Source organism: Cricetulus griseus, chromosome 2 (genome assembly GCF_003668045.3).
Source record: "Cricetulus griseus strain 17A/GY chromosome 2, alternate assembly CriGri-PICRH-1.0, whole genome shotgun sequence".
NCBI lineage: Eukaryota > Metazoa > Chordata > Mammalia > Rodentia > Cricetidae > Cricetulus > Cricetulus griseus.
In genome coordinates, this window is record NC_048595.1 from 133,583,022 (window position 1) to 133,605,213 (window position 22,192).

General features: G+C 38.9%; 1 pseudogene; it reads right to left on the reverse strand.

Moving 5' to 3' along the window:
- Nucleotides 1–2,146: 2,146 nt before the first annotated feature.
- Nucleotides 2,147–21,838, reverse strand: LOC100772487 (annotated as a pseudogene).
- Nucleotides 21,839–22,192: the final 354 nt, after the last annotated feature.

A 22,192-nucleotide genomic window follows, 5' to 3' on the forward strand; every position in this document is an offset into this window, starting at 1 on the left:
TCAACTGGGTCTGACTACTTCACTGTGTCCAGATTAGACAGGAGCAACTTTTATTTTTAATCTTTTTTATTTTGGATTAGGACTCTGGTTAAATATAAGCATCCCTTTTCTGAAAATTCAGGCTTCTGTGCTATTTCTCAAAATGCCCCCTTCCCATCATATGGCAGCTGGTCTGCCATATGTCTGACCTCCATGCCTTCTTAAACAGCATGAGCATACTTTTCACTTTATTAGTCTATCATCCTCTTTTCTGAAATTGTTGAATTGCATATGTGCCTGACCTTGGAAATTTCACTCATAATGTGAATACATTATCTTTGAACTTTCACTTGAGTCCATTTTAAAAATTATTTTATTAATGAAACTAAGGATTCCAAGAATGGAATTTAACAACCATAGCATCACAACTCTGAGATATCAGTGTTTACACAGAGAAATAATAGGGAATTCTGAGTTGGAATTGTGCTTGTAAGGGTGAAATTTGGAGCTGACTTCCACAGCTTCTCACCAGCTTCTTCTAGGTTGAGCCCCTCCATGAAAGGTGATGTCAGACAGTCAGGGTCCAGTGTGGCAGAAGATGAAAAGAGGAACTGTGGAGAATCACCTCTCATTCAATATTCCTTTTCACAACTTATACATGGTACCCTAGTGCTACAGTGACCCAGGTACTGCTCTCCTCCTGTCCTGAGTAGATGAGATACCCATTTTACAAAAGTATTATCTAATCCTAGTCACTGAGTCATATAGTCTTTCTGAGTCTATTCTTCATGTTCACAGAGAGACCAAAGCAAAAACTGTTAATGAACTTGTTGCCTACATATATTATACTTACTGTATATAGTTTTTGTTATGTTGGTTGTAGCCTTCTTCTTGTACTAGACAAAAAAGGGGAATTGTAGTGATATATACTTATGATTTATTAAACCTTGCCTGAGGATTCAGAATGCAAAGTCAGCCACAAGTCATAGAAGCCAGGAACAAACCTATAATTCCAGCAGCTAGAAGCTAGGAGGTGGTGGTACACACTTTTATCCTAGTACTCAGGATTAATAAATAGATCTCTGTGAGTTCAAAGCCACCCAGATCTATACTAGAGTGAATAAGACTAGAAAGAAATTATAGCTTACACCTTTAATCTCAACATTAGGGAAGTATATAAGACAGAACTAAGGTCTCAGAGAGACATTCATTCTCCAGCTACACTGAAGAGAGGCAATAGTTTGAGACTTGTGCATGGATCAGCCCTTTTAGCCTGTGCTAGAGGTAAGAGCTAGTGGCTGGCTGCTTTGCTTTTCTGATATTCATCTTGAAGCTTGAACTCCAATATCTGTTTCTGGGTCTTTTATTTTTTCATGTTATAAGAACAGTCTTCATTACAGGACTGTGAGACTTCTAAAAATTCATTCATAATGTAGATTGCTGTTTCCCATGGACCCTTGCCTTCTTCTTTCTGTGATGACCACCAAAAAGAGCAGTGAGAACAATACCCCACGTCCTATTTCATGGCCCATGTCCTTCATATACTTAGGGCACTTTGGAGAACTTTGCTGATCCTGACTGAACTCTTCCTGCAGGTCACACACACACACACACACACACACACACACACACACACACACACACACACTCACCCATCCTGGGATGTTGGGATGACTCAAAGGGTTGTAAGTGATCCCTGAGGATCCTCAGCAACATGTAATCACCACTGATCCTACAACTCTGAAAAATGCCTTGGCTCTCCTACTGGTCCGCTTTTATGCTAGTCCATAGACTGATATCCCTTGGTGCTTTGAGTGAGAATTATCTATATTGTAGGATATCTGAATACTCGTTTCCCAGTTGGTGGTATTCTTTGGAGAGGTTTAAATGGTGCAGCCTTTCCAGAGAAAGTACATCACAATAGGTGAGTTTTGGTATTAAAAAGTCTTGTCAAACTTCCAGTTTATTTTCTATGTTTCATGGTCTCCATTGAGCTCTTAGCTCTCTGATCTGTCTTCCATGCCACTCAAGTTTGATGGACACATATGCCTTTGGAACAGTAAGACAATATAAACCCTTTTTTCCCTATAAATTGTTTTCATCATAGTGTGTTGTCACACCAAAAGAAGAGTAACTAATACCCCCTCCATTCCCTCTTAACTTACTGTCAGGCTTTCCATTTCTTGTGAATGTAGATGGCAGAAGCAAGAGTTAGCAGTAGCAGTTTGGGTCCAAGCAGCACAGCTACAAGGGCTTCTTCAGCAGCATCTGATATCTTCAGTTCTGGAAATCAAGTGGTAGGTGGAACCATGAGAGAAGGAATAGGAGTATATCATAAAGAAACCTGGGTCATTTATGGATTCTCAAAGCTCTGAAGAATTTGAATCTGTGCCCTATCCCAGTTTCAATATTTCAAAGCAGAAGATGTGGGAAAAGGATGTCTACTTTGCCATTGGCCCTGCCACAGGTCACCAAGTTGCACTTCTAGAGAGATTTAGTAAGAATTTGTACTCAGTGCCTAATAGCACTACATTGTATGAACAAAAGTTCCCACAAAGAAGCAGAACCCTCCAACTTATCCTGTGTAATGATTACTGAATTTCTGAAATTCAATGAATTGGAGTGTTTGGCATGATGCAGATCCAGAGCCAAATAATCTTGAACCATATTTAGCTGTCTTAATAGCCTTATATTGCCTTCCTCTATAGTTGACATAACAGCTTTGAGACCATTAGGCAAATAATGCAGAATTGACACACAGAATATTAGTTTTCTTTTAGAATGTGTTAACTTAGCACACCACTAGCTTCCAATAACTCACATGCTAATCATGCCATGGGTTTTCTGAAGGGGTTTTCTGCTGTGTTGTAATATACCTCTTCCATGTTTCCACCAATTTAATGAAAAATTGTCTTGACTTGTGGTTTTCTTTGTTTTGTTCCTACAAAATTATATAAAACTTCTTCCACAGTGGCCTTTGAAGTAACCTAAATCTGTGCTCCTGGGCCATGGCCACCCATATTTTGATCTAGAATGAACTATTTGAGTTTAAGGATTATTATTCACTTTTCAATGTGGAACCTGAACTGTATGTATGGCTACAAGTTTAGTAGGATACAAAGAAACTCCTCACTGCTGGTATTTAAGATGATCCCTGGGACTTTGTCCTTGGACAAGACAGAATAGCTTTATACAGGACATGTACACAAAGATGATCCATTGAGAGAAAGAGTTGACAGAGTGCCTTACTTAGCTAAAAGCATCCTGGAAAAAAATCCAGATTTTTGGATAAGGGAGCATGATGAAGTGGAAAACAACCTGATCAAAACACTTGCTGAAAACATGCACATGGAACATGAAATTTCTATAGAAGAATCTATGAGAATAGATGTCATGGTTTGGTGCCTCAGTCATTATATATCCCATCTCCACCACAGTGTAGATGCTTCTAAAATTTTTTTGTTATTCAGGAAGTGGTATTTTTAATTTTGAAATTATTTGCTTTTAGGAACAAATCAGGTTGATTTGGTTGTGCGTTGGTTGTAGTGTTTGCCTAACATGTAATGATAGGTTGGGTTCCTGGGTTCAATCTCTATCATAACAGCATCAACAACAAAGAGCCATTTTGATAGCCAAGTGTTAAAATTAACACTTGGAAAGTGGAAACAAGAGAATTAGAAGTGTGAGTTTTAACCAGACTTCCTGAGACATTGCCTATAATTTTAAATGTCCATTGCCCTCAACGTAGAATTGTAGGAAGAACATTTCACCTATTGAATTGTATAAATATGGATGACCTGTTTGTGGGTTTGTGAAAGACTGTCTTGCTTGTTAATTGGAATGTTAGCACCACTCAGTATGGGTAGCACAATTTGGTTAGACACAGGGATCTATACTATGTAAGAAGATTAAACAAAGCTAGGTGAGCTTCACTTAGCAGATAGCATGGTTACATTTGTTCTTCTCTGCTTTTGCCTGTATGTGGGATGTTTGAGTTCCTGAATTGGCTTTCATTGTATATCCTGACATTACAAGTTAAACAGTACATTTCTTTGCCTGCATTTGAACTGAAACTACAACATTGTTTGAAAAGAAAACCAAAGCAACAAACAAAAATGACAAAATAAGCAAGAATCAAATGGTCTTGATGGGGACTTAGGAAGAAGCAAACACCCAACTTGACGCAGCACAATTGAAATATGAATTCTATTGCCTCTTTGCTACTTTTCATCCTCAAAGAATTCTCAATTGGCATCAAATACTTTATCTCTCTGTGGAGTTGCTGTGTCTTTTGTTGTCCCTGCACTATGATCCCATGGCTCCCTCAGCTACATAGGCTGTTTCATATCTGTATTAATATTCACAGTGTTCTGAAATAGTCTGCCTTCCTACACTAACCTAAGAACACTTCCTTGGAATCTAACATGGAAGAGTCGTCTGGATAATACACATATGTAAGAGAATTTGTAATTTGATTACTGAACTGGATGGCACTGAAGATCATTGAGAACAATGATCACTAATGGTCATTGTTCTCAGGGATTGAAGTAGAGTATAATTTTTAAAATTAAACTGGCAGACAATAGTTTTCTATAGAGAGGTAATTCTTTTGCATCAAGCCTTGAAGTGAATTGCCTCCCACCTTAGAGATACCAGCAAGACCCAAATAAACCAGGAGCAAGGAGAATGAAGGAAATACTCTTATTAGAGTAGCAACAATAGCCTAAGAGTAAATTTAACATCAAGAGAATAGAATCTCAAACTTGGGCCCCAGGAAGGATGTTAAACAAAAGTCATGGTAAAGAGATGGAATAATTATTCCTTTAGTGAGATATTATCCTTTACCTCTCAGTATTCCTTCCTCCAGTTCAGTTCTTCCTAACTGTGCTGCAATTAAGTTCAACTTTCTGAGGCTTGAATAAGAAGGAACATTTTTTTTTTTTTTTTACTTTTTTCATACAATTCTTTCAGGGCTTGCAGAACAGAAGCTTCCTTTATCTGCTACTGTAGGCTTCAATGCTATTTTACAATAGCTCCATAATCACCAGTTGCTTACACTGTGTCTGAACTTTGCGTTGGCTGCAATAGCATTGGTTTTTTTGTTGTTGTTGTTTCTGCTTTTGTTTACACATTCTGTGCTACATTATAAAACTCTTGGAATCTCATGAGGTTCATAATTTATCTGTCCAAGGGAATTTTTACTTTCAAATTCTAGTTAGATTCTCATTGAACTTCCTTTCCTTTGAGTCCATTATTAAGTGAATAGCACTGAGAATCCTAAGACAGGAGCCAATTTCTTTAACAACATTTAGTGACCCAAATTCTTGTAAGAATATTTAAGAGAGAACAGTAGAAAATCAATGAAATAGAAACTGAAAAAAATAGATGTGATCACTGAAAGAAGTTTGTTTTGGAAAAGGAAAATATTGGAAATTTCCAGAAAGACTGATGAGCACAATTTTCTGGACTGGTACCATGGACCAAAATAAAATCAATGCCAGTTAAACAATTTAAACATATACACAACCTGTAAGGAAATAGAAGCAGTCTTTAAGAGCCTCCCAACAAAAAAACCAGGGCCAGGTGGTTTCAGTGCAGGATTCTACCAGAATTTCAAAGAAGAGCTAATACCAATACTCCTCAAACTATTCCACACAAAAGAAACAGAAGTAATATTGCCATACTCCTTTTATGTGGCTACAGTTAACCAGATACCCAAATCACACAAAGATACAACATAGAAAGAGAAATCAAGACCAATCTCCCCCATAAATATTGAAGAAAATATATGCAATAAAATACTGACAAACTGAATCCGAGAACATATAAAAACTTATTCACCATGATCAAGTAGGCTTCATCCCATATATGCAGGGTGGTTTAACATACAAAAGTCTGTCTATATAAACAAACTGCAAGAAAACCATCATCCTTTTAGATGTTTAAAACACCTTCAACAAAATCCAACACCACTTAATGATAAAGGTCTTAGAGAGATCAGGGATACAAGCAACATTCCTAAACATAATACAAGCAATATAAAGCAAGCAGGCAGAAAACATCAGATTAAACAGAGAGAAATTCAAAGCAATTCTTCTAAATTCAGGGACAAAACAAGGTTGTCCACTCTCTCTATTGATTCCATGTAGTACTCAAAGTTCTAGCTAGAGCAAAATAGCACCAAATGGTGAACAAAGGGGTACAAATTGGGAAGGAAGAAGTCAAACTTTTGTTATTTGTAGATGATATGATTCTTTACAGAAGTGATAGAGAGAATTCTGCCAGTGAGATCCTACAACTAATAAACACCTTCAGTAATGCATCATATAAAAGGAAATCTTAATTGGCCTAAGTAATAAAAATCCAAAGTCAGATATAGAGGAAAATACTGAGGGAGCAGAAAGAAGGAGCAAGTTGTATCTGCATTAGAATCTCAGCAGACAAGAGACTGAGTTTCTGTTTCTCACAGCTATCTCATTTCCTGTCTCTATAGACCTCCAGACTGCTATGGTTAGTTAGTGGCAAGCTCCATTCTCTGAAACTCCGACAGGCTTTATATGGAAAACCAAAAAATTAAGGATAGACAAAACAATCCTGTACAATAAAGAAATATCTAGAGGCATCACTATTGCCAACTTCAAGCTCTAATATAACACCATATTAATAAAAACAAATTGGTATTGGCATAAAAACAGAAACATTGATCAATGTAATTGATTTGAAGTCCTTGAGATAAACCCGCACAGCTAAGCACACATGATTTCTGACAAAGAAGTCAAAATTGTATGATGGAAGAAGGAATGCATCTTGAACAAATAGTGTTGGCATAACTGAATGTTGACATTTAGAATTATGCAAATAGATACATATCCATTGCCCTGCACAAAACTCAAGTTCAAGTGGATCAAAGACCTCAACATAAATCCAGTTGCACTGAAGCTAATAGAAAAGAAAGTGGGAAGTAGCCTGGAATTAATCACCACAAGAGACCACTTCCTAAACATAACACCAGTGGAACAGACACTGAGAGTAACAATAAATGGGACATACTTTAACTGAAAAGCTTCTGTAAAGCAAAGGCTACTCAGGTTACAATCCACATTCTTAGAGAAAGTAGGTAACAAGGGGTTCCCTAAGCAGAACATATGGATCTCCATGGTAGGGAAAATAGATGAGAACTACGGAAACTGGGTGTTGAGGGGGATGAGGGGAGGGTGTGGGAGATGGGAATATGAGGGATCAGGATGTTGGAGTTGGGGAAGGCTTTGATAGGGAGAGCAGCAGAAGGGTTATCTGGATACAGGGGCTCATTATGGGGATAGGGAGAAACCTTGTGCCAATGAAATTCCCAGGAATCCACAAGAATGACCCCAGCTAAGACTCTTAGCACTAATGGAGAAGATCCTGAACTGGCCTTCTCCTCTAATCAGATTGGTGACTACCCTAATTGTCATCATAGAACTTTATCCAGCAACCAGTGGAAGCAGATGCAGATATCCACAACCAAGCATTGAACCCAGTCCTGGGTGTCAAGTTGAGAGAGGGAGGAAGGATTGTTATAAACAAGGGGCATCAAGATCATGAATAGGAAACCCAAGGAGATTGATGATCTAAGCTCAGGAGAGTGCAAGTTCTCCAGACTGAGAGTCAGACAAAACTAGGCCCCATGCATGTGGGTGAGATTTGTGTAGTTTGGTCTATTTGTGTGGGCTCAAGCAGGGTGACCAGGATCTGTCCCTGGCACATGAGCTGGCTCTTTAGAACTTATTCCCCATGGTGGGATGCCTCGCTCACCCTTGGTGCAGGGGTAGTAGCTTAGTCTTCCCTCAACTTGACATGCCATGCTTCATTGATCCCATAGGAGGCCCTTTCTGAGGAATGGATGGGGGTTGTAGAAAGGGATTGGAGGGAGCAAACAAGATGAGAGGAGGAAGGGGAAAATGGAAACTGGTTGATATATAAAATACATTTTTAAATGTTAATTAAAACAACTGATGAAAAGAAAGAGATATGGTAAATTTTCCACATCAATACCTAGAGAAGAACATAACTATATAATTACACACACACACACACACACACACACACACACACATATATATATATATATATACTTAGACTTAAAAAAGTACAGTATGATTATCTAAGTTCCTATATTTTACTGTTTTAATTCTGATGTAATTGATAATTGAGTGACCCATTGTTTATTCAAAAGAAGATGCTCACAGCAAAAGCTCTATGACAAGGAACCCGAGTTTTTAAATAGTCATTGGGAGTGAGGGCTATTGCAGATATTTCTTGAAGGGAAAATAAAATAAATTTATATAAAATGGTATCAATATCACTCTAAGTCATAGATAGTAAGGGTTACATAGAAATACTTTACCAGAAAAATTCACTTAGGATACTGTTGATATCCTTGCCCCCAGGGACCTTAGATTCCCCATTAGTATATTAATTAGATCAGATCACATGGTCTCAGAACAACAACTCAACATCCCTTTTGCTTCCCCATCTCTATATTCCCTGTCTATAAAACTGATGACTCATTGAGTGACTGATGAAGGGCAAGAGATCACAGCCAAATCAAAAGCTGCATGTAGTGAGTATGGAGTCAGGGTCTGAATACATAGATGTTTATCCATTATAACAAAACTGGAGGAAATGAGGCCCCTGTTAGGACCATACACAGTCATTTGGGTTCTGAATTGACATTAAAACTACAGATCCTCAGGAGGTCTGTCAGAATTACTCTCAGGAGGTAGCATAGAATACTGAGTGAGGACACAAATGTTCATGGAAAAGTATAAAATGGAGTACAGAGAGGGTAGATACTGAAAATGAAGAAGATGAACATGAGGATGTAACAAATGTTAGCTAAAAATGGCAAGAAACAGGATGCTGGAGTAGGATGATGCCACCCTGTTTCCCTTATTTAATATCTGTGAATGTCAACACACCAGAGAGAGATGTACGAAGCCTGTTAGAAGTTGGCAATGAAATCTGACTTTAACCTCCTACCTAATTTATAGATATTTGGATTTTCATACAATAAGCAAAATGTTAACTTTGACATTCAAAAAAGAGGAAAACTTTACAAACAGCCAAGAAGCTGGGATGGAGACACAGCAAACATGGTACCAATACCTTGCTCCCGCTGCTGTTCGCTGATCACAAGAATGTGTGATTTTAGGACTGGTGGCTGTCCATCATGCTCAACTTAGCAGGTGAGCATCATGTCTTTCTCACAGGTAGATTCATTTGCCAAGTGCCAGATGGTCAAACTGTAGGTTCCATCCTTGTTTACTGTGAATGTAGAAGGGTCTTCTATCCAGAGCATATTTCTATTCTCTAACCAGGTCAACCGAATCCTCAAAGGGTAGAACTCCTTCACCTGGCAGGTGACACCTATCAGATTTCATATCATTGATTGCTGTTGGCTGATCTCCACAGTGGGTGGAACTGAAACAGTGGAATGAGAATCTGAGAATTCAGAGCCTAAGCACAGAAAGACCCCAGAGGAGAGGCTGAAATATGGAGGAACAATCCCCCTTACAACATCACAGGGAAAGGGTGATTATTTGTGGCAGAGCAGAGACCCTAAACAAAGCTGCTAACACATAGGTGCATAGGCTCTATGTCATAATAAGTGAAATTAATAAGGACAATGACCAGGTGCACTGGGAAAGCAGTAACAAAAGTAAAATGCAAGAAAATGCATAGAAATAGGAGTGTGGCCCATTATAAGTACAGCTATAATTTCTTATGCTAAAATAAATATAATTTTCTTTATTTACAAATCACAGTCCATGATCCTGCCCTTGTAGTATACATGAATGTTTTCTGGGAACAATGGATCAAACCATTCTGAATAGAGCTTGCCCTGGCATCAAGAGTGATTTACCTAGGATAGTGTCAGACAAGTTGGCAGTCCCACGGAGAGGACCTCCTTGCAAGGTGACATGGTACACCTCATAGATGATCTTAGAGTGGACATCCAGAGCTTCCTGAACCACCTGTGCTGTGCTGGAGATATTGTAGGAGATGCTTTCTTCTTTGGGGTCCACAATAGTTTGGACATGAGAGAGCTCAATTTTGTCTTTGAACCGCTTCAGTGTGATGTTCCGAGGGGAGAAGCCATTGGACTTACATGTGAAGTTCACTCTCTGATCAGGTGTGGCTCTGAATAAAGGGCCGGAGATCACAGGAGGAGATGGTTTAGCTACAAAGGAGCATGTAGACAAGGGTATGATTGTGATAGCCACCTCTGATAACATAACGTTGTGAGGAACCTTCTTAGATATTATCCCCATTGTCATTGTTTATTGTGGAGCTTGGGATAAATAACAGAGCTTCAGCCACACTAAGGACCTGCTCTACTCCTACGTGATATCCTGGTGCTTCTGTGGAATCCCTTTTTCCTTTGTCTCCGCAGTTTTGCAAAGATCCCAGGAAATAAATGAGGAAGAACAAAACCTGGTAGAATTCTTGGCCTTGGAAAAGAAAGGCAATTATCGACGTATTTTATATATTTTATCATCTCTTCCTGCTGGCTTCCACTGGAAACCTTGCAAATCTAGGGAAAATGTTTATAGATTTAGATCTATAGTAACCCATGAAATAAATGACATCACAGAAGGGCCATAAAATGGGAACCCTTCCCCTTCCCCCAGTTGTTTTCTTGCTTTCCTTTTACATACAGGCTAGTAGGTCTCATCTGTGCCAAGCCTGAGTTTAAAATTGAGAGCTCAGTAGTCTGCATCTCTAAATGGGTTTCAGTTGGATTTAGCTTGAGGTTGAAAACGATTACCCTCTGCAGACAAAGCTAAAAATGGTTAATTTCGTAATTGTTAATCGTAAGAGACATAGTCAGAAGCCTGTTGACCAGACAGTACCACTCCCTGGTTGAAAGAATACATATGGGTGGACAAGTGGGGGGAAATGTGCTGTGTACATGCCTTGTGCTGAAGTTATTATGTATACCAGTCTGCATTTGGAAATATCGTACACATTTGCATTTCTACATATGTGGCTCCTTCTCAAATGTGCATTAAACAGGGAGTGTAAACAAGTGTTATTTGAAGTCAAGCTAGCTAAACCTGGTATCTCCAGGTTTACGGGACCAGTCACTATTTATCAAGACTTTCTTGCCATATTGACAGTGCCCAGTTTCCCATGACAAAATCCTTGGTAGAGTTAATATCAGAGCGCATGTGCGATGAGAGGTTACACATCACAAAGGATAAAGCTTATCTCACCCCCAACAGGTCATTAATTTGAATCCTGATCTTCATCTTCTGAGCATCAATGCCCTCTTCCATAAAAACTAAATAAAATGTCATCATAGAAAGCTGAAAATGAAGGTAGAATCCCATACCTAAATATGTGCTTACAAATCCTACTTATTACTGAAGTTGTTACTAGATGTGACATAATGCATTTATTCTTTGCCACTGTTACCTGCAGCAAAATCCATAAGGACATAATATGGAATGCCTCTAGATTGTTCTTCTCCCTACTCTGAACAACCAATGTAAGGAGCAGAGCCTCTATGCCAGTGCCTCTTAAGCTTGCTAATGCTGGGAACAATATATGCATTTCCTCATGTGGTGGTGACCTCCAACAATAAAATTACTTTTGTGATTCCTTCATGAGTGAAATTTTGCTAGTTATCAATCATAGTATAAATATCTAGTATGAGACCCCTGTGAAAGTGGTGTTCAACCAGCATAGGGGTTGTAATCCACAGGTTGAGAAACACCTTTATACTCCAACATCTTACTATTTCTTGATTATTTCAGTAAGTTGGCCAGTGGCTTTTAGTATGCAATCAGGATCATATAATTAGCCCACTTCCCAGGAGGGGCTAATTATAGAGAGCAGATGAAAATGAGAAGGTTGAAGGACAGAGATCAATGGAGTATTGTGCTGTTAAGGTAGAGTTCTGAGAGAAAGAAAAATGTCTGGCCTCAGAAATTGTTCTCCTGAAGTTCTGTACAATATAGGAAAGTTGTGCCCTAAGACTGGAGTTGAACAGTATTCTGCCTTGGTTGGATCTTGAGGATTCTGGGGTCTCCTCCTTGAGAAATGACCTGGCATATTATTTGGGTTTTAGGATATTGTGTGTAGCAGGCTAGGCCCTGATATTTTGAAGCATATGGGGTTGTCATGCCTCAGCTTGATGACCTAACAGCTCTATCAAGAGAATAATCACAAATATCTCCCATTGTTTCAGAAAATGTATCTGAGGGAATTTTAAACCCAAGCTGTATATCAGCATATATTGGATTCATTTGCTATTTCAGATGCCAAAACCCATATCACACGAATTAAAGGAACGTGGATCTGTGATTTTTCTTATTTTCACAAGTTATTTCAAAGAGAAAAGAGCAGCCAGCTTGAGAGTCACCAACCTTCACCCCCACTTAAATGATAAATGAGGCCTGGAGAGGGAAAGTCAAAATCTAAGCACACATGGCTTCTGAATAACAAAGCCACAAGATGAAATGTTTCCTACATGCCAGCAGTTTTGTTAAGTGTGTTATATGACTTCATTCCTTCAGTTAGACAAGTCTATATATTAGGCTAGCAGAGAGAGGGTATCATATGAAGCCCCTGTGTGGTGTCAGGATAAACAACTCCTCTTGTCCCTCTCTGTTGACGGGTTGTGAGAAAATTTGCTATACAACACCCAGGAAGGAAAATAATGACATCCTTATAAATAATTCGCCCTCAAATGTAGCTGAACTCATCTATAGGGCATGTGTTGTGGAATATTTGTTTAATATGTGTTACATTCATTTATGCTGTAGAATTTTGTTTAATGATGCAAAAATGTGTTGCATTTTTTATGTTGCATTTGTTTAACTCTGTAGAGCTGTGTTACTTTGCCTGTCTAAAACACCCATTTGGTCTAATAAAGAGCTAAATATCCAATAGTTAGGCAAAAAGAGAGAAACAGGTGGGACTAGCAGGCAAAGAGAATAAATAGGAGGAGGAGAAATCTAAGCTAAAGAGAAGGGAGGTGTGAAAGAAGGTGAGGATTGAGAAAAGGAGAAGAGGAAGACACCACGGGACAGCCACACAGTCACTCAGTGAACCAACAGAGGAAGAAGGAAAAATCAGGGAATAAAAAAGGTAAAAATCCCAGAGGAAAACATAGTCAAATAAGATAATTTAAGTCAGAAAAGATGGCTAGAAATAAGCCAAGCGAAGGCTGGACATTCATAAGACTAAGTCTCCGGATATTTATTTGGGTGTTTGGTGGCAGGACCCCCAAAGAATAAAATAACAACTACAGGCATGTGTTTTTTTGCCAGGACTCTGCCTGTACAAAGATAATCTACTGTAGCACTGTTGTAGTGGCCATAAATTGAAACAAATGAACCATTGAACATCTGGAATCTGAATTAGTGTATTTCCACCAAGATGCTTTGTTTATACAGGCGAACAATTCTCAGTCCTAGTATGGAGTGACAGTATGGCTGACATTGGGGCAGTTTTCCCATTACTACTATTTGTTGCTAGAGGTTCTCTTTTGTCCCACCAGGTTCTGCTGCAGCCTTGCCCTAAATAAACACATGGAGACTTATATGAACTTTTAACACTGTTGGCCAAAGGCAAGGGTTTCTTATTGGTTAGCTCTGTCTTAATTTTTAACCCATTTCTACTAATGTAAGTATTTCCCCGTGGTCTTAACTTACCAGAGAATGGTCCACACCTCTAACTCCTTTGGCAGTTACATATCATCTCTTTCTGCCAACCTTTCCCAGAATACTCCTTATCTCCTACTCCTGCCTATTTTCCTGCCTTATTCACCAACAGTGTTTTATTTATCAACCAGTCAGAGAAACAAAAGAACATCTCCCATCAACTATTAACATCTGAGTGTGAGGAACATCTTGAAATCTTGTGAATCTGATGATGAATAGAAATGCTGGCTAAGGTACAGGAATTCTGACTCAGCATCTCTTAGTCACAAGTCTTCTAAGTGGAGATTGAGTTTCATGTTTGGACTGTAAGAATCTGGTCTGGAGTCATATGTGGGTTCAAGCCAGATACCAGCACTTATGGGCTATGGCAGTATGCACAGGGCAAACTGGGCTCATATCTCAAACAGGGCTGGAATTTTACTATCCTTTATACTGTAAAATTGCCTGAGTTCAGACAAAGAATTAAGATGTCAGGTCTCTGTCAGGAAGTTCATGTCAATGTCCTGATGCCTATGCTGGTAATTGGAGATCATCTATATGGAGAACAACTCCAGGACTTATGTCTACATTGCCCAGACCATTCAATACCTGTGTAAATAAGATACAGAATGTTTCCAGACAGACCCAAGATAAAGGTGTAACCAAGTGTGAGAGGATCCACAGTGAATGTGGGCATATACAGAAGGATCTCGGGGTGCTCTGGATGAAGAGAAAATGAGAAAAGCACACTGTGCCCTTGCCTTGTCACTTTCTGCCTTGATTTGCTTTTCCTCTTGGGAGGGAGATACATATATCTTAAGTAAAGAACTTCTGCTTGCCTGCTTCTTGCCAGCCCATTTGATATCTAGAATGGAACCTGGCATACACTATGCCCCAGGGTGTTGGGGCAGAATGAAAAGATTTAATCAGGTGATGTAATATACTCTGGAAGCAGTAGGTCATGTTTGATCCTGTCATTGAGCATCTTATCAACCATCTTTATGTAGCCACTAGACTGGGACAGATTGAGAAAGATAAGTATTGTGAGACAGATGAGGGTATGGATTTACCCCTATTTCCAGAAGGGGAGTGGGCTTTAGCAAATAGCATGTCCTGTCCACTCCTTTGCTTCTAGGTCCACAGATGGGGTAAAGTCACCCTATGAACATGAGAGTCACTTACAGGCTTGCTTCTTCCTTGTTGCTCACAGAATCTTGGACACATTTTGATCTGTTGGAGATATGAGGATGAGGAGGACAATGAAGTACTCACGGTTCACATACAACACTGTGCCTCTCTCAACCTGAAGCTCCTTGTTAGCTTCTGCTGTGAGGAGCTTCACACAGTAGTAGGTACCAGCATCAACAGGTGAGACATTACTGATGTGGATGGAAAAGTCCAGGTTGTTTCTCTTTGTAGCATCTGTAAGACTTATGATTCTGGGAAACTTCTTTCCTGTGAAACTGTATATTAGGTGCCAACTCTGTCCTGTACCCCTGAACCCCACAGGGAGCAGGGAAGTCACATTGCAGTTCAGAGGGACTGACTCTCCAGCAGCAACAGATACTGATTTCTGAGGCTGAATCACCTTCATCTCCTGGGTAGCTGCTCCTGCAGGAAATGTCAGTTAGTGCTCATCATGATAGAAACCCACAGGCTGCTCTAGTTTGTTATCAAATCCTGTTTATTACCAGAGCTCAGTATGTACATGATTACAGTTTTTCCACCTTGGGCCTCTAATACAAGGATGTAACATATGAGAAAACTGAATCACAGAGACACTGAGAATTTGGCAGTATTTTGATTGAAGCCCCAGTTCTGTTTGGAATTCTCATGCTTCATCCAGTATTTGTTTGGTATTTATTTTCTGTGCACATAGAATGAGCACTCCTTCTATAACAGCATTGGATATGACCACAAGACTCTTTTAGAACAATGAAATGTGAACATAAATACTAATAGTTAGTGAGATGTACATTTGATTACAAGATTCTCTGGGTCAGGCCTGCAGCTCATGATGGGGTTTGCTTTATCAGGTGGATTGATAATAACATAGACATCTCCAAATATACAATAGCATGCACCTTACCAAGAGAAACAATTCCTTGGTTTATGTTACCAGTTTTTTAAATTTTTTTAATATGTGTTATAATCTCATTAATTATCTAGTTAATTTTATGTATATGAGTATTTTGCTTCCATGTATGTCTGTGCACCAAATGCATGTCTAGCTGTCAAGGAAGACAGAAGAGGGTGCCAGAGCCCTTTGAACTTAAGTTATATATAGTTCCATGTCACCATGTGGAGTGAACCATGGTTTCCTTGGAAAACTAGCAAGTGGTCTTAGTCCCTGAACCCTCTCTCCAAGCCCAGCATTATATTAATGTTAAAGATGATATAACAGATTACTATAAGTAAATGTGTTGACACAACAGAAATGTTTTATTTTATGCTTTAGAGTCAGAAGTTCTAATTTGGTGTGACAAGACAGCTATCACAGGGTCAGAACAGGAGGACCTGTTTGTTTCCTTTCATATGGGGAGGTCACCTTGCTATACTCTCCCTTGTCACCTGTCTTCCTATTACAGCACCTTATTTGCCCAGTAAATCTGAGTCCCATAATCCTGACACTTCTACCAGCTCCTTGCCTGAGCATTGGTGATGTGGTAGGACTGCACTGTACTTCACTGTATCATATTAATGGACCAAGACTATAAAACATTTGTTTGAGATAAGAAAAGAACAAAAGGAAATAGCACTAAAGAAAGTGAAGAGTCTAAATAGCAAAATTAAACACCAAATGGAGAGAAACTGTGAGAAGGAACCAAATGGTTTTGAGGGGTCAAGAAGTATATACTTTATTAATCCAATGGACAGGGTCCACAGAGGTTATAGCAGGCTACAAAAACAACAATAACAAAGAAACTCTAAAATCATGGATATGGATACAATAACATGGGCAACGCAGCAGGGGCAGAGATACAATAAAGATAAGAAATCAGAGAATTTGGAGTGTACTGGCAAGATCAATGGAAAAATACGGTTGTCTAACATCTTCCTGCTTTATTATAATATAAGATCTATAAGATCTATAATATAAGATCTATAAATATAATAAGTTTAACTAATTAAATGTGAGATAAACTCAGAGACCCATACCAGCATACATTAGATTCCAACTGATAAAAGTGGAGTAGTCAGAGAATGCTGAGAGTAGCCTGGAGCATGAGTCATCTCATCTGCAAAATGATGTTAACACAGCTCTTATCAGAAATGTCAACATCTAGGATGTATTGAGATTGTGTATTCTTGCTGCAATAAAATAAAATATATCCAGTAAACCCAAGTAATCCACACAAGACAGTACCAGGGCAACAACACAAGAGAGAAAACTTGCTCTTCCCTGGTTAAAAATCTGAGTTTAGTACAATGATACCTGTTTGGAGGTATTAAAAATGCCCTAGGGCTGGGCGTTGGTGGCACCTGCCTTTAATTCCAGTACTAGGGATGGGGGGGCAGAGGCAGGCAGATCTCTGTGAGTTCAAGGCCAGCCTAGTCTCCAGAGCGAGAGCGAGTGCCAGGATAGGCTCCAAAGCTACACAGAGAAACACTGTCTCAAAAAACCAAAAATAAATAAATAAATAAATAAATAAATAAATAAATAAATAAAACCTGCCCTGCAGAAATGCTAATGAGCTTCCTTTGGGTTGAAATAAATGATCCCAGAAAATAAGGCACAGTTTAAAAAATAATATAACCCTGGCTGTACAGTGAATTTTAAAGTTTCATAAAGCATCCTGAGTTCCAAGCTTCCACTTAGCTGTTTGGTAATAGTGATTCTAGTTTTCTACCTTGTAGTTCTCATTAATAGCTTTAGAGAAGGCCTTATACCTGTACCTGCTAGGAAGGATGGGGAGGGGCTCAGGCCTCATATCTTTGTTATACCTCAAACATAAATATGTGATGTGGAAAATCTGCTTCCCTGGATAACTGAATCCAAAAGCAACTTTGTGAAATTAAAACCTTGTGTAATGAGATAATGCCAAATCCATCAAACATATGGATAATCTTAGAATACTTACTTATTATATTATATTAAAATTATATTAAAACAATATAATATGGGGAAAAATAAAGGGAATGGCATATAGGCTTATATGAGCCTATATAGTAATTTGTATTTTGCATAGTTATCTACAAAATTTATAAATAAGTTTGTCAAAGTTTTATAATTTGTTCCTACTAAAAATACTGAATTTATATAATAAACTAATAGGTTAACAATCTTGATAGAAAACATAATGAATGTTAAAAAGACCTAAGTAGCTTTTGTACTAAGATAACATAAAGCCAGAATTTGAAAAATGTAGCAACTCTCAAAATCTTCATGGGCTGATTTAATATAGTATTTAAAAACAAAACCGTAACTTCAAATTTTATTAAGCATTGGGATCGTGTTGTTGAGACAGAAATCAAACAGAAAGTATAGAAACAGTTTGTGTGACTTGCTTCTCCAGTAGAATATCTTAAACATGACACATTTGTAGTAGCCATTCCTCTACAAAACTTCTTATTAGCATAGATGCCTTAACATAGTTAATAGAAACTAAAATGTAATAGTGGTTTGGACACTTTCAAAATAGTTTGATAAATTTAATTCTATAAAAGTAAAATGGTAAGTATGGGGAAATTTGAAAGTGAATGTCATGTGCCCAGGACCCATCTCATCTCTCAGAAAGAACTAAAGCAGTAGCCACCTGGACTTTGAGGCAACCATTATGGGAGAGGGAAGGAAGTCATCAAGGAAGGGACTAGAATCTGCCTTTCTGGGAGGAGAGCACAGAAAACTGAGTTAAGTATCTTGACAACTGTGGAATCTGCTTAGCAGAACAGATTTGACCATCTCAGGTGATTCTGTTTGCATGGATGTGGGCAATCACAGTTAGTGGAAGCAACCAGTCCTTTCAGGCTTCAGCTGGTTTAGGGAGACCAGCTGGAGACTTCACATTAGCTTTGTTTGGGAGAAATTCCATCCATCTTCTCTCTCCCATGCCAGTTTACATCCAGGTTACAGTAGCTGTGGACTATCTAAAAGTGTTCCTGACTTCATACAGGTAGGTTGTGGAAGGTTAGTCTTTCATATCCTCATCTGTGAGTCTATAGAAATACCAGGACACTAGCACAGAGGCTGCAACAGTGACAACAATACTCAAACCTGTCAAGTACCCCATGATGCAGAAGGAAAGTGTTTCAGCAAAGCAAATAGGGCATGTTACATAAAAGTAAGGGTCAAGGAGGATGAATATCTTTTTTTCATAACTACTAGATCATAGCCAGTCTTCAACAAATTCTTCCCTATGTATGATTTACTCAGTGTGACATCTTCCCATGTCACTGAAACACATTTTAAATTGCTAATTTATGTAATAATAGAAACCTAGTTTCCCATGTGAATAACCTTTCCAAAGAAAAGCTATTTGCATGTAAAGAGGAAGCTGAAGGGCCTAGGAGAAGAGAGCCATAGACCCTGTCCTCACTTCACCATCTAAAGCTCAAAGTTTCTGGCAGAAGTGATTACTAATCTCATGACATCAATCAGACAGCCTGAGTTCAAGCCACATCTCTGGACATTGCCCTTAGAATTGTTTGTGCTTCTGCTTTTTTTCCTGTGTCTGTGGCAGTGTGACAAGAACATTAACCTGAGATGTGGGAACATATGAGGTAGAACCATGGAGTACTTTCTCAGTATATGGAGCATGGTGACTGTTCATGTCATTGAAAAGTAATTCATCAATTGATTTGCTAAGTTATGGATCATTCACTGAAACTGGATGATCTCCATACTGTCATAGATTTGGGCACAAATTATGGAGCTGCATCTAGCTTTAAATGCACACAGGGATCTGGTTATAATTTCTATATTATACAGTCTTTCTATATTAGCTTCCTATTGATTGAAAAATACCTGGGATCAGAAGTTAAAGAAATGAATATTCCTTTCTCTCCATGTTTCAGAAAGTTCAGGGATCTGAGGGTTTACAGGCTCCATTGCTTGGTCTCAGGTTAGGCAGAGCCCCTCCTGAGGACAGTGTTCAACGGGACAATGTTCCTTATGTCCTCCTTCCCTTCTAATCACCCAATAATCTCTTATAATCATGCCATCAGCTGGGAACAAAGGCTTTAATAAACAAAATTTGGGATGTATTTCTGACTCAAAGCATAACATTAGTACTAAATAACTTTCTAATACTGAAGCAAATTTCTAAGATAAATCAAGCAGTAATAAGAGAAGATGCAGTAAAAACCACTGTTTAAAACTCTTAACCCACCAACTGTCCTGTGGCTATGGAGCCTGTAGGAAGACAGAAAATCAGGGTAGGGAGACAGCAATAAAGCAAAGCAGGATGGGAAGATGAAGGAAAAAAAAAAACAAACGAAAACAGCAGAAACACACAATCTCCTTCATTGAGATATTCCCCTTCAATGATAGCATGTCTCTTGGTCTTGTTTTTTGTCTAGATAACATCATACCTGAGCAAGTCATATTTATATAATTAGAAATCTGTGTGTGTGAGAGTGTCTCTCTGTGTGTCTATGTGTTCATGTTTGAAAGAGTAAGACAGAGACATAAAAAGAGGGACAAAGAGTGGTAGACTGAGAAAGATGTGTATGTGTGAGTAAGAGAAAGAAAGAGAAGCACAGGCAGAGAGAGGCAGGGAGAGGGAGGAGAGAGAGAGAGAGAGAGAGAGAGAGAGAGAGAGAGAGAGAGAGACCTTGAAAGAAACAGAAGAGAGAGAAGTGGGAAATGATGTAATTATGTATTAATTTCAGAATATTAAAAAATAAAGAGCCAGGAAGTGCTAAGATCTCAGTAGCACTCATCGCTTACTGCTCATCTGATGTGCAGTTAGTGTAATGAGGACATTGTAAAAGTTAGACTTCTATGAGGTTAGATATCATAACACCTGAAACAAAGTGGGGAGCCAGAGGACTCCTAAACATAGACCTGAAGCCAAGGGTCTTTTCATGGCTAAAGAAGTATATGAGGATGAACAACTTTTGGGTGATCATGAGGAGGGACCAGTCATTGTCAGTAATCCTGATTGCCACAAGTAGAAGGAAAACAAAGGTCCCCAGAGAGGATCAAGAAGACCAAGGATGTGTGGGGACATGTTATACATGAGTTGCTTATGTGCTACATGTAAAAACCATAATTCAATACCTTATAATGTGACTGTATTGGGATCAATGTCTTTAAAGAGGTAAAGGTCAATGAGGTCATTTGAGTGGTGATTAAGCCAACCTGACTGGTTTTTTTTTTTTTTTCAAGAAATGGAGAAGATCCACATAGACAAGCTGAGGTAGGGTCATGTATGAAGGAGAAGGTACAATTTACAGAGGCATCATGGAAGAAAAATGCTCTGTGGACACCTCATCTCTAAGTTTCCAGGCTCCAGAACTGTGAGGAAATGAATTTCTATTGTTTTGGCCCCCAGCCTGTGGTATCTTGTCATGGCAACCTTAGCAGTAGAACAAAGGAGCCTGTACAAGAAAATAATAGTACAGCCTTAAACAGCAGCGCTCAGTGGGAAGACTGAGTTAAGATGGGGAAGGAACTAGAAGACAGAGGACAGAATGAGGAACCTAACTGAGAAGGAATGGTGGCTGGGCACTGCTAGGGATACTTCACCCATATTCCTGTTACTTTCCTGGATGTGAGGCTCAGTGTCTCAGGAAATGAGCAGAGAGTTTGGTGCTGGGAGCCAAGCAGTTCCATTAGCTGCTTTGCAAGTGACTTCTTGGCTCTGGTGGGCCTCAGAGTTAAAGTGATTTAAGTGGAATTCTTCTGAGAAGAATTTCATCAGATAAAATATTAGAAATGACTATTTCTGAAGCATTATCTGAGAGGATAATTCCGTCCACTTTCACAACTGATACAATCCCAATGCAGTGCTGAGGACTTTGGCTGTTGGCCCTCAGATAAGGTTTGATCTTTCCTCCTATGGCAGTCCTTGTGTTTACCTGGAGTCCTTGAGTTCCATTGGCAAAAATAGAAGGAGGCAGAGAGATGGATATACTCCCATGATATGCTCACCTGTGAGTCCCAGAAGTAGAGTTAGCCACAGGACACTGTGAGGAGTGTGTGGCCCTCTGTCAAGGCCAAACATGTTGAGAGCTAATGAGCTAGCTCAGCCAAGTGTCTGTGCTGGTGAGATACCAAGTTCTGATCTACAGAGAAAAGAGGTAATGTGCCTTATCCTGAATAAAGGATGTGACTGTGTTATGGTGAAACAGGAACCATACTGGCTATTTTGAAATAGAGACCATGTTCCAGGCATCTCTAGGGGTGGAGTTATTTATCATGCATTTTTAGAGGAACTCACATAAGTCTAGGAAAAGTAAGCCCTTCTCCAACTCTGGACTCTATATTGTACCCTTTTGGTCTCAGAACATCTTGTATTAATACATCACCAAATGGAATCCAGAACAAATGATTTGAATTTCCAAACACCTAATTCTAA